Here is a 14,134-nt window from a genome sequence, read left to right as displayed (position 1 = left end):
CGGTTTTCTCTTCTCCCCGCAGGCATGCTATCTAATCTCCCTGGAGCAAAAAATCAGACAGCAAGCCTTACAAGGTGGGAGAAAAGAGGCGAACAGTGAAGCAATGTGCACTTTGCTCAGTTGGCTTCACTTTTCAACAGCAAAAAAAAAAAGGAGGAAAAGCGTGGGTCAGTGTTGCAGACCTCGCCGGAGAGGCATTTGAATCTGATAAAAAGTACGAGTGCCTCATTTGCACGTATACTGCGGCGCGGCCCCCAAAGCACTAAACTAGAAAAAATCCGTTAACTGAAATGTCATCTTGAATCGGAAACTCTCAAGGGTTCAATTTTAAACTACGGTGAGAATTTAGTGCTTTATTGCTGCTTTGCTTTTGGTTCCTGTTTTTGCTAGCGTTGAGAAACGAGGTGCCTTAGGAAGCCGCGTGGTGTGTAACATGCAGTATCAGCCTGTATACAAAGGAAGGAAGATGATGTGGCAGAACATTGTTGAGGAAAGATCCTGTTTGTACAGGGAGCTGCAGAATAGTAAACCAGAACAGAGCAGGGATGCAGAAAGACCAGAAATGAAAGGAAATCAGCCCAAAACGCTCGTGAATCCTGTTTGTGTGCAAGAGCCTGCTACAGCCACCGAAACAATTTAAGAATCTGGTTTATTTGTCTTTTCTCAGATTTCCTGCCCTGTAGCGGAGGGGAGGAGAGAGGAGAAGAGCGGGGAGACGCACTTGGTCGCGCTGCCCAGCCGGCCTTTTCTCCCGTGGCAGTCCTGCAGCAGCCGGGCGTGGGACTCCAGCAGCAGTCAGGTTCGCATCAAAACTGCCAGAGCCGACCAAAAGTTTCTTAACTGTAGTTCCTAGCTATGGTTCATTTATCCCAGGGACTCCTGGCTTCAGGAACAACTTCTGCAACGGTCCCGTCTAACTTTGTGATTTTTGAAGATGTATAAAAAGCCTTCTCTTAGTTTATTTCCATGAAATAATTAACTGATTCCATGAGCTTCAGTTTCTGGTAAACATTTGCCTGTTTGCAGATGCTGTACGTATAACAGAGGGAAATTACTTCCCTGCAATATATGCCCGTTTCAGATTTTGTACTCTCTTGTTCGCCTTTTTAAAGCACAGCCACTTAAGGGCATTATACACTCTAAATAAGTCTCTAATATGATTTTCGATAAACCCATCTTTTCAAAGTCATGTCAAACATCTTGATAACGCAGTATCTTGGCTCTGCAACGGGAGGATTAGCCTGTGAGTAATCTGGGTGGTGCTGCAGCAAGTGGTTTTTTTTTTTCTGAATTGATTCAAGCAGTTTATGGTCAAATTTAGAGACCAGTACGTGCACAGCAGCAAAACCCTGCATCTAAATACAAGCATTTGTAGTTCCTTTTTGCTTTTATATAACCTTCCTGCGTTGGTGTGAGCAACTTTGATCTTTGATACAGTGACCAGCTTCCTGCAGTAGGCGGAAGAGACATTCTTAACTGTGTCTGCAAGCTGCGTCAAGAATTTATCAAAGTTGCTGACTCCTAAAATTCAGGCGAGCAACGCCACGGCACATATTATAAATGACCCTTTTCTCCTGGCCCGCTGGCTGTAAACAAGCTTGATGCAAATTTAGGCAAGGAAAGCATCATGCCAAGGTGTTTATTGACTTCTTTGTGTTGTGACTCTGGTGGTTTGGGTGGACCCCATTAAAGCCCTCTATAAAAAGGCAATGCATGAGAATGCCTCCCCCATGAAATTAGCAATAATTTTAATTTTAACTGGCCAGAGACATTCCAACGCACATCAGAGCTTTCCTAGACCCAAGCAAAGAATAACATGGTTCTTATCCCAAGGCACCCGAAATGCGGTCAGCCAGTGCTGAGTGGGGAGTGAATCACAGGCCTGGGAGAGAAGTAACCGGTCAGGGATATTCATCTAAGCGTTGAGACAAGCCTGTTTCCTCAGGTGATTTCCACAGGGAAATTGCCTGGTTTGAGCTTTTCTGTGGCTGATGAGTGATGCCACTGGATAATTCTGGTGATTCTAATGGCAGGTGCAATATGGGGGCGCAAGGGGAAAGTAAAGGGGAGGTAAAATCCCTGCCTTGTTTTAGATACCTCGCCTCCTGCTGCTCTGTGATGTGGCTGGCACCACTCGCTCTCTGTGCTGATGGGCTGGGGTGAGAGGAGCTCCTGGAGACAACTAAAGCTCTTGTGCACAGGTGCAGCAAGGTGGGATGGTGCTGTGGGCTCCACCAGCTCTCTGCCAGGTACAGTTGGGTGCCATATGGCTAGGAGGTCTCCAGACACATTAGATGCCATATGGCTAGGAGGTCCCCAGAGACATTAGATGCCATATGGCTAGGAGGTCTCAGGACCATGAGGCTTGTGGGCAGGTATGGGCTCCAGGCAGCCTTCCCATGTGGCCCATATATGAAGTGGGAGTAGACCTGTTTATATCAGGGATGTGTTTCATGTATATCCACATGATCTCTCCTAGAGGTCTCATCCTGTGCCGGGGACACACAGGGACGTATACCAACCCAGCACGCATGCATTCTCTTTCGCCATTAGCAGTAAGTGACCCAACTCTCTTTGAAGCAGCAGCGGTGCTGCAAATTTTGAATCAAAAAATGTCCCAGCATGCTTCCCAGCCCCTAAGTGCTGATGTCTGAGTACGCCGGGTGGCATCCCAGGAGGGATGGGAGCTCTGGACGAGAAGTTCACGTAGCCATCAGCACCAAGTTTCATACCTGCATGGTGTGGGTGCGAGCACCTGACAGGACATCAGGGAGTGCTTGGCCCAGGTCTGCCTCTGCTGCTTCAGTGTTGACTAGGCACATTAAAAGGTTCATTGTGGTAAGGAATGTCCTCTCACCGTCTTGGTAAGTTTGTGCAGCCTCTCTGGGTCTGTATGATGCATGTCTGAAAAGGAAATGGGAAGGAGCTGCAAACGGAAATTTCAAGCCGTCAGCAACAGAGCAAACCCCAACCAGCTTCTCATAGCATGGGTGGAAAACCCAGGCCGTGCACTTCAGCTTCAAGTGATAGGAGATGCTGAACTTCACAGTGTGAAGGAGTGATAGGAGAACGGGGTCTTCTGAAATCAGCAAGTGCTGGAGATACTGTGAAAGAAGTGACTTCGTCCTGGCTGTATCTGCCCCAGGAGGGGGCACAGGCTCAGCCCTGGGTTTGAGCATCCCCTGGCACAGCTCTGCCCTTTGGCTCTGAGCCCTCCCCGAGATGCTGTTCCTCCGGACCGGCCACCCTTTTTTGTCTGGGGGGTGGCTGTGGGAGGGGAGCCTGCCATATTTAAGAGCTCTGCTGTGCCACTTGCCGACGGGTGAGAGAAGACGCCCTGGTCTGTTTTGTTCACAACATAAATCACAGTGTCAAATTTGTCTTTAGCTTCACTAGAGATGTACCAGAGAGAGTCTGGGCCCCTAATGGCATTACACATGTCCAGCTGCCATGAAAACACATGTGAACAGAGCAGGGAAAAAGATCTACGATATGAGAGCTTAATATCTGTATTGTCTAATTTTTCTGTACACCCATCACCCCCATCGAGAAATGGTCACCATGAGCAGATAGTGCATGGAGGAGGATTGCTACAGAATCTACGCTCGTCTCCAGTTAATCAGTTTCTCACCCAAGGACTGCTGAGTGTGTTATCTCATCCCAGGAAAGAGCCACTCGCACCAGCAGTGTTATTTAACAAAGCTACGAACCAAATGAGTTGCCAGCCTGCAAAACCCTCTTACCAATGGGATTCTCATTCCCTGCAAGGTGTGGTTTTCAGGTGGGCACTTTCAGACTCTCGGATTACTTTGCTAGGCTGAAGGAGTTTATGCGATACACGTGTATCTGTAGGTTGATATAAACCCGTCTGAGATTTGCCTGAATAAAAAGTTTAGCACTGAAAGTGTGCAAGTTTTGCAGACTTGCAGCGTCCCACACAGGTGGTCGTGGTGCTGGACAGCATTAATATGGGTAAAGGCTTCCTCCTGTGCATGTGCAAAGAGGAGTGAAAATGCGATTGTCCCATACTGTTGCAGGTTTGTAAATACAGTCTTCTAGAGCCATGAGCTCCAACACTAGGCTTGGTGGAAGGGACGGAGAGAGGATAATTTCCCTTGGAAAGGCTGAATAGCTGAATAGATGTTCTCTTGAAGATGCTGGAAGTAAGAGAGCAAGGGATGCTGATCGTCAGAGCACTTTGCAGCTGGAAAAAAGAGAGTGAGCATTTTCAGTCCATGGGGAGATGGATGGAGAGAGAGAGAGAGGGCAAGTCCAGAATATGTGAAGGTAGGAGCTTCATACAGCCTTGCTGCCGGGCTTGTTTTCTGTGTTAGTAGCCCAGGGAACTGGTAAAACTGGGCTGGGACAGTAAAGGCTGTAGTCCCAATTCATCATTTATAGCCTGCTCGTGTCCAGGCGGACACATCTAACCCAGCTTTCTCAGATACAGCGAGCTGCTGCATTTCACAATCATGGGAAGGGCTTCCCAGCTGCACGATCCAAACGTTTTGAAGTGAAACATGGTGCATTATATTAACTTGGTTCAGACAATCAGCTTTAAACATCTGAATCTCATTTCTTGATGCTAATTCCTCTTGCTCAATCTTTATTTCAGCTGTGTGGAATTCTCAGACCTTTCTGACCCCGACTTATCATTTCCTGATGTTTTATTGCTCAGTCATTGAGGTTTCAGGGAGGCTGATGTTTCTAAAATATGCACACCTTTGATTGTACGCATGGCTGGCGTGTCAGACCGAACCTTTCATATGCTCTGTATATATCACTGTCTCCACTGCTGCGTCCTCTGCAGTTTCACCATTCGGCGCGCTTATCTGCATGCCCCATTAGTGCAGTCCTCCTTAAAATGTGGTTATTATTTAAGGCTTTTCAAAAGCTCAGCCTCTGCACACTACAAAACTCGATCTGAGCCTACGTCCGCTCTTGTCATTCATGTACAGGTTCCATCTGTTCCCCTTTTCCTCTCCCGTTGCTGCTTGCCACATCCAGACCACATGCTGCTTATACATTGTACAATAGACATTTCTGCACACACACTTTTGAAAATGTGGTTCTTAGTGCTTTATTGTTCACATGTGTCTTGTTGCTTAAGGCAAGTTTTATCAGTAATGATTTTGTTGTTTACTGACACGTAGAATAAAATAGGGTACTGTTAAAATGTGACTGGAGGAGAGAAGGGCCTTTGATACACCAATTACACAATTTCTGCCAGCTTTCCGATCATTCCCCCCTGCCACCACTTCCCCAAATTCTGTAGTTGCCCAAGGATAAAGCCAGATCCTAACATCACTTACAGCAATGTAAGGGCTGCTCCGCTCTGCATGAGGCTGCTCCATGTTGGTAAGGATTCACCAGCACCTCCTACGCTCCTGTGTCTGGTGCGGAGAGGGGGTGGGACCTTCTAGCACTCCTTTCCAGCAAGGCAGCCCTAGCTTCTGCTTTAGATCTCCTTTACAGGTCCCCAGTAGCACCCTTGCATAATGGCTATATTCTTCCATTTGGGAAAAAGAAATCACCCCTACAGAAACTAGTTCTGGAAGTGAAATCAGTGCTAGGAAGGTCTATGAAGACGCTTCTCTTGCAGGAGCTGAGCTGTCCTCTAGCAGCTCCCCCAGTGCGCGGATTGGGGCAGATCCAGAGGTATGCAGTGACAAGGGAATTAATGCAGGCAGATTCCCTGGGAGCCGTCTCAGGCCCTTCCCGTCACACCTTGCTCCATACCTGTGGTGAGACTGGAGTATCTGCAAACAGATCACACTGGGTGCAACTCCCAGTAATGTTCCTGGGTGTCTGTAGTGGGGATGGCACAGAGCCCATTACACTGGAATATTGCCGCCTGGGGATTTCCTGCACCAGGAAAATCCCCATCTGCCCAAAACCTCTGGTTTCCCACCTGGAGAAGCCCAATACCTGCCTACGGTGATGATAATTTCTGCTACTGGGGAAAGCAAAGGCTACGGAAACCCACAAATGGTAGGAATAGACCCAGTTTCTATCAGAGACTTGTTCTGATCAAAGCTTTCCCTACCAAAGACAGTGTCTGCTTCTGACACGGAGACAGCCCGCTGCTCCCTTCCCAAGAGAAGCAAGCAGCCGCACAGCTCAGCTTGCATCCCCCGTGTGCAACCAGAGGCTGCGTGCTTGGCACGCGGTCTTCTGGGCATGGCAGAGGGCACACCCTGAAGTGCTGGAGAGCTGAGGGCAAGAGCCTCATTTGGGAGGGCTGCTGAAAAGAAGACTGAGCACAAGAACGTGGACCCTTCCACTTCTGTCCATGGACTACAGCCATGGCTCATAGGGTGGCTCATGGCTCCTCTTCCACCCTGTGGCTCCCATCCCACCCAGTCCCCTCTGCAGGTCAGCAGAAGTGGCAAGGAGACCCAAGGTCTCTTTCCCCTGAGAAGAGGTGGGCAGGAAGAGCCAACTTTTGTTCACACCAAAATACTCATCATTTTCAGATACAGTACGCTGAATATTTTGTGTACTGCTCTGTACCAAAGTTTGAGGCCATTGATCGGCCAGAGGGGAGGCACAAAGGATATGAAAGAAGAGAATGGAGCAGAGCTCTTGGCAAGCTGTTGTAGATTAGCAAGGAGGCAGGTAGGAACAGAGATGAAGCAAGTGCTTAACAGAGTTATTCAGGAGAAACAAGGGCTTTAAGTGACATTTGAGTATGGGAAAGAAATCAGTACCCGTGGTTTCCATTGGTGTTCAGAGTGCTAAAAGCAGAAGTGGTTGCTGGAGTCTGAACAGGAATCTGAGGCTGAGCTCTCAGCTTCCTCCCAAATTGGATGAGAAACTGTTCACTCGATTTACAGGCTCACTGGCAGAAGAGGTCTTATTTTATAGAATTTAGCTTTTTTTTGAAACAAATTGCTTTGTGAGCAGTGGAACTAATGGCACTTGGTTTCCTGTGGGTCTGTGACCCTTGCTTCATAGTTGCCTCCCTTCTCCCCCCTCCTTCTAAAATAAAATAGCTGCAACAAGCCCAACTCTTCCCTCCCTATATGCTCTAAGACTCCTTATTGGGCAGCAGTCAGGTACATATATATTGGCTGACCATATATATTGGCATACATGGTCAGCCAGCGTGCACACACTCACTAGCCAGGTGGCTGCTGGCCGCATTTCTCTAATTATGGTCTCTATCCCTCACCCAGCCATCAATTTGCACAAAATTTAGAAAGGAAATCGATAGCTTTTGAAACTTCTACCTTTCTGTCCTATATGAAATCAGGTAAGAGTTATTGATGGAGCCAGACAGATTGAATCTGAGCTAAAAAAGTTGTGTTGTATTGGCTTTGGATGTACATGTAGGACGTCAGTCCAGGTTCTGGAATTCATTTCTCTCTCTCTCTCTTTTTCAGCTATTTTTAACCTGGATGTGTTCTGCGATTTGTTTCCCACACAGCATTGAAACTGGCACAGCTGAGGGGTGAGTGAGTGGTGGGAGAGGGGAAGGGGAGATCAGGGGATGCTTATGTTGGCACTGCTGCTGAAAGAAGTGCTCGTCAGATGATAGCCCCAGCCTCTGCCTCGGGGATCTGTAGAATGTGGAGTCCCACATCGCCCCACAGAAAAGTTGTGAGGATAAATATATTCACAGTCTTAAAGTTCTCATATATAGGGCAAAAAGAGCTAGAGAAATCAAGGCATCCTATAAAAAACCCACCAGAAACAGTGGCCAGTTTTGAAATGTAACATTTTCTGTCATAGCTCAACATCTCAATACTGCCCACATTCCTGTGTGTACATCTCAAGACATCCCTCTGTGTAGGGTCTCCTAAGAAAAATCATTTCTGTGGCAGCCCAGTCACTGTACAGAGTGCACATTGACTCACAGGATCAATTCTAGAAACCCTTTATCCAAGTTACTATCCATACAGACCTGGGGCTTGGAAGGACAGAGGTTTTATCTGGAAAATACATAGGAAAAAGCTTCTTGAGCATTAATTTACAAAATGAGACCTCTAATTGCGAAGCATTTCTTTTCTTCAGTTAACTATAGATGATTATAATGTGTGAGATCTGCCTTCTCTCCCTGTGTTCTGGTTAACACTGTTTGTTAGACATGAAAGGAAAAGAGGATTAAAAGGGAGAGATGGTATCGTAAACAGCCCTTCAGGGTAGGTGGGAAAACAACAGTAACTCTCTCAAACAGAACACAGGGATGCCCTTAGGAAAAGGTTTTGAAAGTGTCCTGCATTTGAAAGTTAATGAGTAAATAGATCTCAAACATTACTTTAAAGACTGACAATGCCAGCTTTAACATCTCAAGCATGCACCACAACTGAGAAGAGACAAAGGGAATTTTTAATGGGCAATAAATGGACTAATATTTTTGGATACAAAGCTAAAAGTGGGTTAGTTCTGATGGGATGTGGGTTTGTTCTGTACTTCCTGACACAGCGGCTTTACTGTATTGGGTTTGTTTGCCTTACACTATCTTTTGATGAGGCACCACTTTTTCCTTTAAAAAGGAAAAAAAAGGTGGTCTTGGTAAATAATCCTCCTTTGAGCTTCAGTAAATCCATTGGGTATAGAGTTTGCTGGTTTTGGGGGTTGTGTAGGCATGTGCCAGAGCATCTCACTGCTACCCTGCGATGCCTTACTTCACACCTAGCTCAGGTCAGCTCTGCCCCTGCAGCGTTGCAAGGTCACCTCGCATGGACATCCCCACGCTGGAGGGAGACTGGCAGGCCGGCAGCAACACCCCTTCCCACCAGCAGATAACAGCACAGGCACCGCTAGCCTTACTGCAGACGTGTCCCCCTTGTGCCCGGTGGATCCCGGCCGCGGTCCGGGAGCTGACATCTCTCTTTGGAGCAGTCCCGTACTGTCCCATCCTGTTGCACTTCAAATGAACAAACTCTCGGTTACTGCGTTCCTGGATGTCAGGCATTTTGGAGGAAGGCTGGTCTTGTCTAGAGCTTTTGTACAGCTCCTGCCACAGCCTCCTGACCCTCAAGGTCCTCTGCGCATGGCTGTCAGGAGCACTCCGTAGCTACAGTGGCTTCCAGGAGCATGACTGCGCCTTTGCGGCCACAGAAGGAGCCCCAGCAGGAACTCCCAAAAGCAGGTCTCCCTTTCCTTCGCCCAGAGCTGGCTCAAGGCATAGAGGAAGTTGCCTTCTGAGATGGCAGACTTCCTATTTGGCTTATGCCCGGAGAGACAAAACCAGATGTTTCTGATGTAAATCTGTGCCTACTGCCCCCAGCTGAAGGGAGGACACCCGGCCTCTTGCCTATTCCCAGCAGCCCATGGAGGGTAGAAAGAGCCTCTGCGTGGGGAGGAGGAAGGGGAAAAGGGGTCAACTCTGCTGTGCCTTTTCTTTACCCTGTGGAAGCTACCACCAGCAAAAATGCTAGCTTTATACTATCCAAAAGCAAGAACTGTGTTTAGCCCACCTTTCATACACAGATACATACCTACCTACATACATATACAGATATATATATTGGCTCTACTCAATCCTGTCCCATTTTTGGCATCCTTCTGAGCAACTGGAGCATGAAAGTACAGAAGGAAGAGGATACTGAGCTGCTCTGCGTGTTTATGGGTGAGAGAGACTGCTTGCACCAGTGGCCATGTTCTTCGGTGCAGTCCCAGCCCTGGGCACTCAGAGGACACCGCCAACTGGTGCGAGGCTCTAGCCAAGCTTGTTGTGACCCTTTTTGGAAAAACTCAAAGAGTTCAGCTTTCTTCTGGCTGATAAAGTCGGTATTGTAAAGAAACCAGAAATACTAGTCCTGCTCAAGAGCTGTGCTGTGCCCCAGGCGAGAACAGGAACACAGGCTTCTCCCTCCAAATAGAAGTGAAACAATCAGGTATTCTCAGTGCAGCCCCAGGTGGAAGGCCTGCTCGCTGGGGGTACGTACAGCGTGTGGCTCCAAGGGGGACGATGTGAGTCTGGGGACAGGTACAGCAAGGGAACATAAACCCATCCGGATAAAGGGTCTGCTCATGGTGCAGAACCAAAAAGGAGTTTCAGCACCGTGCCTTCCCTAGGTGAACATTAGGTCGTCTCGATGCCTCGTTGGATTTGACTCACCGAGAACAGCATCACATTCAGCATGAGGTGAAACACAGGGGAGAGGAACTGCATGGGCAGGTGTATGCAGACAAGCAGATGCAAAAGGTGGATGCTCCAATACTCTTATGGCAAGCATTAAAGAAAGAGGGAGAGTTTGAAGAGGACTAGAAAAAAACTCAAAATTCTCCTTACTATGAATGAGATCAAATATAGGGTAGGTCTGGGACTTTTCAGTGGGAGGAGGAAGCCCCTCAAGCTAAAAACTGTGCTCCCGTTTCCCATCCTCATCCACTGCCCAAAGACTCTTGTCAAGCAGCAATATCAAGTGTGAAACACCAACCTTAGTGGATATCAATTTAGCAGTCCACAAATTCAAGCAAACGCCAAATCCCATCACAGCCCAGGGGATGGCCAGTTTCCCAGCTTGTTTCCTGCTCCTTCTGTGCCTTGCCTCATGCTAAACATGGATTTATTCTTCAGAAAAAGACACTTAGACTAAACAAAACAGTCCTGTTACCACCCCTGAAAAACTACACTCCAACATGCTTTCCCTTCAGTCCCCTCACTGCAGCGCGGTGTGGGACATAAGTCATCTGCCCAAGTGCAGGTGTCAAACTCAGATAAAAAGCTGCCGGGACTCCAGTAAGTGTACTGGCTGGATCTCCACTGACTGTAATGGGCAAGCTGCACTCCAGGACTCACTGACACCTCCCAAAACCCCTGTGGATGCACAGTCAGAGACCAAAAGCCAGACCTATAACGTGCTACAGAAAAATAACAGGCGTTGCGAGCATCTCACGTCCTGCCATAGCAGGGACTGTTTGGCAGGTATTTTAGAGTGAACACATCTAGACCCCTAACTCTATTCCTGTCCAAAACTGGTGTGTATTTTTCCTTGGACAGTGCCCAATCTGCAGAGTTAGTGTTTTCCACACAAAAATGCCTGGTTGGTAAACTTCCAAGAAGTTCTATTTTTGATTCAGTGAAGAATGGCAGCTTTCCATGGAACTAACTTTTCTTTCCTTCTTTCCTCCTTTCTCCCCCCCATGCCCAAAATAAGCTTGCTAAAAAATCTGTAAATTTTCATTTGGAAATGCTACCTGGGGGCCCCATGGGTGTCAGAGTTCAATTGTCCTGTTCTGCAGGAGGTTGAATGGTTTCTTTAATAGTCCTTTTTTACCTTGAAAAAATACGGGGGGGGGGGGTGTCCCCCATCTTTACCTTTTCATTGAACTGTTTTTCCCTCCTCTTGAAGAGAGTGCAGCAGAAGCTCTGCCGCAGACGTCTGAAAACTCTCATGTTTTTTAACACTATGCTGCTGCTCCTGAGGCCATATGGTCCATCGTGACCATGAAGGATGGGAAGCAGAGTCACAGCTGTGGAGAAGCCACTGGAATCCACCACTCCATGGTCAGAATAAAGATCTGCTGATGTGCGATCACCTCAGAGTGGCAGACACACGAAGATCTTGCAGGAAGCCTCTTCTCCTCCTGCATCCCGATTCACCTACTTCTGCGTACGAGTCGTCCCACAGCCTGCAGACCATGTCCTAAATAGCTGAAATGTGTAGGAGCATGCCATCTCCTGACCGGCTCCCACGTTCTGAGACATTTCTCTACTTTTTTTGTCCCATTCTGTGTCTCCAGAGTCCTCAGTGAGCAAGAACTGAGCTTCGTCCAAGTTGTAACGATCCTCACTTGTTCACTCTCTCACTAACAGAATCGCTTTGGCCAACAGCCAGGACTGCAATAAGGGCCAGGCACATACACGGGCAGCTTAAAAGCACCTCAGCTTTGGGAAATCCTGCTGGGCTGTAAAAGCTGCCCACAAACCCAAATCATATCAAGCAAGGCCTGTCTGATAATTCTTTGGCACAATCCCCAAACTCGCTGAACTGCTTTTCCATACAAAGTATTTCCAGGTGGGTTATTAGACCCTGTATCCCTTCCATCTTGTATCCTCTTGTGGTTGAAAAAGGCATTCCTTAGAACAAACTATTTCTAAAAGGAAAACAAATACTCTCCTTCACATTTCTGGTTCTTCTAAACCAGGATACTTTGCAAGACACGAACTGTTTCTGCCAGGTAGTGCAGGGGTCTTATCTCCCCACAGTGCCCATGCCTGTACAGGACTTCCAGTTGGGAAGATAATTTGTATTTTCACAAGGAGATTGATGCTGGTACGACTACCAGTGTGAACAGTTATGCTAGGACAAAGGTGCCATACTCTGTTAAAACTAGTTTCCCATCCTGTATTTCTATAGCAGCGTCACTGCACCACATTTGAGGCTGTGCTGCTTTAATTGTACCGGAGGAGTTAAAAGGAAAGAGCTGAGCCAAGCATGTGCCGCAGCCGGCTGCTGGCCGAGCCGTGTGGGTCGGGGTGTGAGGAGGCAGGAGCCCGGACCCGTGCAGCTCTTCCAGCTTTGGGTACGGGCACTTACGTGTTTTACACGTGTGCACACAAGATTCATCAGTAAAGCTTAGCTTTGCCAGGAAAATCTGCATCTCCACGAGGACCTCGTGGTGGCAGACAGCAAAGCTTTGATTGCTTTCTGTCTGGGAAGGCTGGTTTCCCCGCGATGAAAGAGGCAGGTAGACCGTTGGCTGACCTACTGTTATTTTTGCCTACTGTGATAATCTAACGTGAACAGGATTATTGAAAACGGACACCAAGTGTAAGACCTGCAGGTCTGTAATTAGATATTGCATGAGAGAGGTGGGTAAAGAAAAGATAGGGTTTTCATTTGAAAATTGTCAAAACACCAAAGTGGTTTGTTTGTTGATTTGAGTCTTTGGGGTCTCTGCCACCACGGAAAATGAAGAGAGGTGGAGACAGAACAGTACAAAACCCAGAGGTTTCTGTGCGTTAAAACAAACTGTTTCACTTTGAGACACTTTCAGACAAGATGATTTTGACACGTGTCCTTGGGAAAAAATAACCAACTGTGACCAGCACAATCTGACCAGGCGGTGAGCGATCCGGTTTTGACGCAGACCTGCCGGTGAGACCCCCTCTCCGGGGATGCCCGCCTCACCGCTGGCTGCAGGACGCACGCACCAGCCAGGACTTCTTCCGTGGCGGTGCCGGGAAGAGGTGGGTGTTGATGGGAGCCCTGTGCCGCCTCAGCAAGTCGGTGCTCCCGGCTGCAGTGAGGTTAAAGGGCTGCACCATTGCACGGGCGCGGTGCGTTGGCGTGACTTCAGGTTCCCGGTCGCGCAGCCGCCCTGCACGGCCTTCCCCCAGCGTCCCTCCCCGGGCTGCTATCTTGACACCTCCCACTCCTGGTACCTTCATCTTTTTCCCAAAGACAGCCCAGCCAAACGCCGCTGCCTGCCGCTCACGGCCGCGCCAGGCACTGAGCCAAACCTCCCGCCCTCAGCCCACTCCCGCTCAGCCCAGTCCATAAGACCTGGTGAGACAGCATCAAAGCTCGTCTGGGCCGCAGAACAACCTGGGCTCTGTCAGTCCTGGAAAAACTGCGGCATTACCAGCCCTGGCAGGGCCCGGAGAGCCCCGTGCTCTTCAGGGAGAGCAAAAACAAGGCAGGAGCTGTTGCAAAGGCGTTATTTTTCCTCCCAGTGAGTAGTAGAAAACCCCACCCAAGTTTCACTCCTCAGTCCCACTTTATATTAAAAAACAAACAAAACCAAAAAAAACCCACCAGCATTTGCTACTGTGTGTTGCCCTTGCTGCTGTGTGACCCAGGCATGTGATTAAGTTGTTGATACTTGTTTTTTTATAGGCTCAAATTCATAGCTGCTGTAGAAGCCTGCATAACTTGTCAGAGCAATTCTCTGCCCTGGCAAGTTACACAAGCTGGGGAGCTTCTCCCTGCCCCAGGGTATCCTACCTATCTCTGCCTTCTCCCTCCACACATGGCTTCTCCCCTCCGTCCTTTTGCAAAGGCATCGGCTGTACTCATTTTTAGGAAAACAGGCAGAATTCCTCTTTGCTGCACCGTGGAGCTTGGTGAGAGGCCCCGTGACGAGACAGTAGTTTCTTCCAGCCTTTCTTCCCACTGGAAGTGTTGCTTAAATAAAAGGGAAGGATAAGCCTCCACTCAAAAGAAAAAAAAAAAAA

The 14,134-nt window shown here is 48.2% G+C and overlaps 1 protein-coding gene and 1 long non-coding RNA gene across 4 annotated transcripts in view; both read left to right on the top strand.

The window, feature by feature from the left end:
* The window catches only part of USPL1 (ubiquitin specific peptidase like 1), a 422,463-nt gene that overhangs the window by 281,636 nt on the left and 126,693 nt on the right, over nt 1-14,134 (top strand). The gene's annotated exons all lie outside the window — the stretch shown is intronic.
* Nucleotides 1-14,134, top strand: part of LOC142404259 (uncharacterized) — a 61,985-nt gene that overhangs the window by 26,825 nt on the left and 21,026 nt on the right. For all 3 annotated transcript variants that reach the window (XR_012773793.1, XR_012773794.1, XR_012773792.1), the window contains exon 2: nt 7,386-7,453. This is a non-coding gene — a long non-coding RNA (uncharacterized LOC142404259). The remainder of the gene's footprint in view (nt 1-7,385; nt 7,454-14,134) is intronic.

Source organism: Mycteria americana, chromosome 1 (genome assembly GCF_035582795.1).
Source record: "Mycteria americana isolate JAX WOST 10 ecotype Jacksonville Zoo and Gardens chromosome 1, USCA_MyAme_1.0, whole genome shotgun sequence".
NCBI classification, from domain to species: domain Eukaryota; kingdom Metazoa; phylum Chordata; class Aves; order Ciconiiformes; family Ciconiidae; genus Mycteria; species Mycteria americana.
This window is presented reverse-complemented; position numbering and strand designations above follow the sequence as displayed.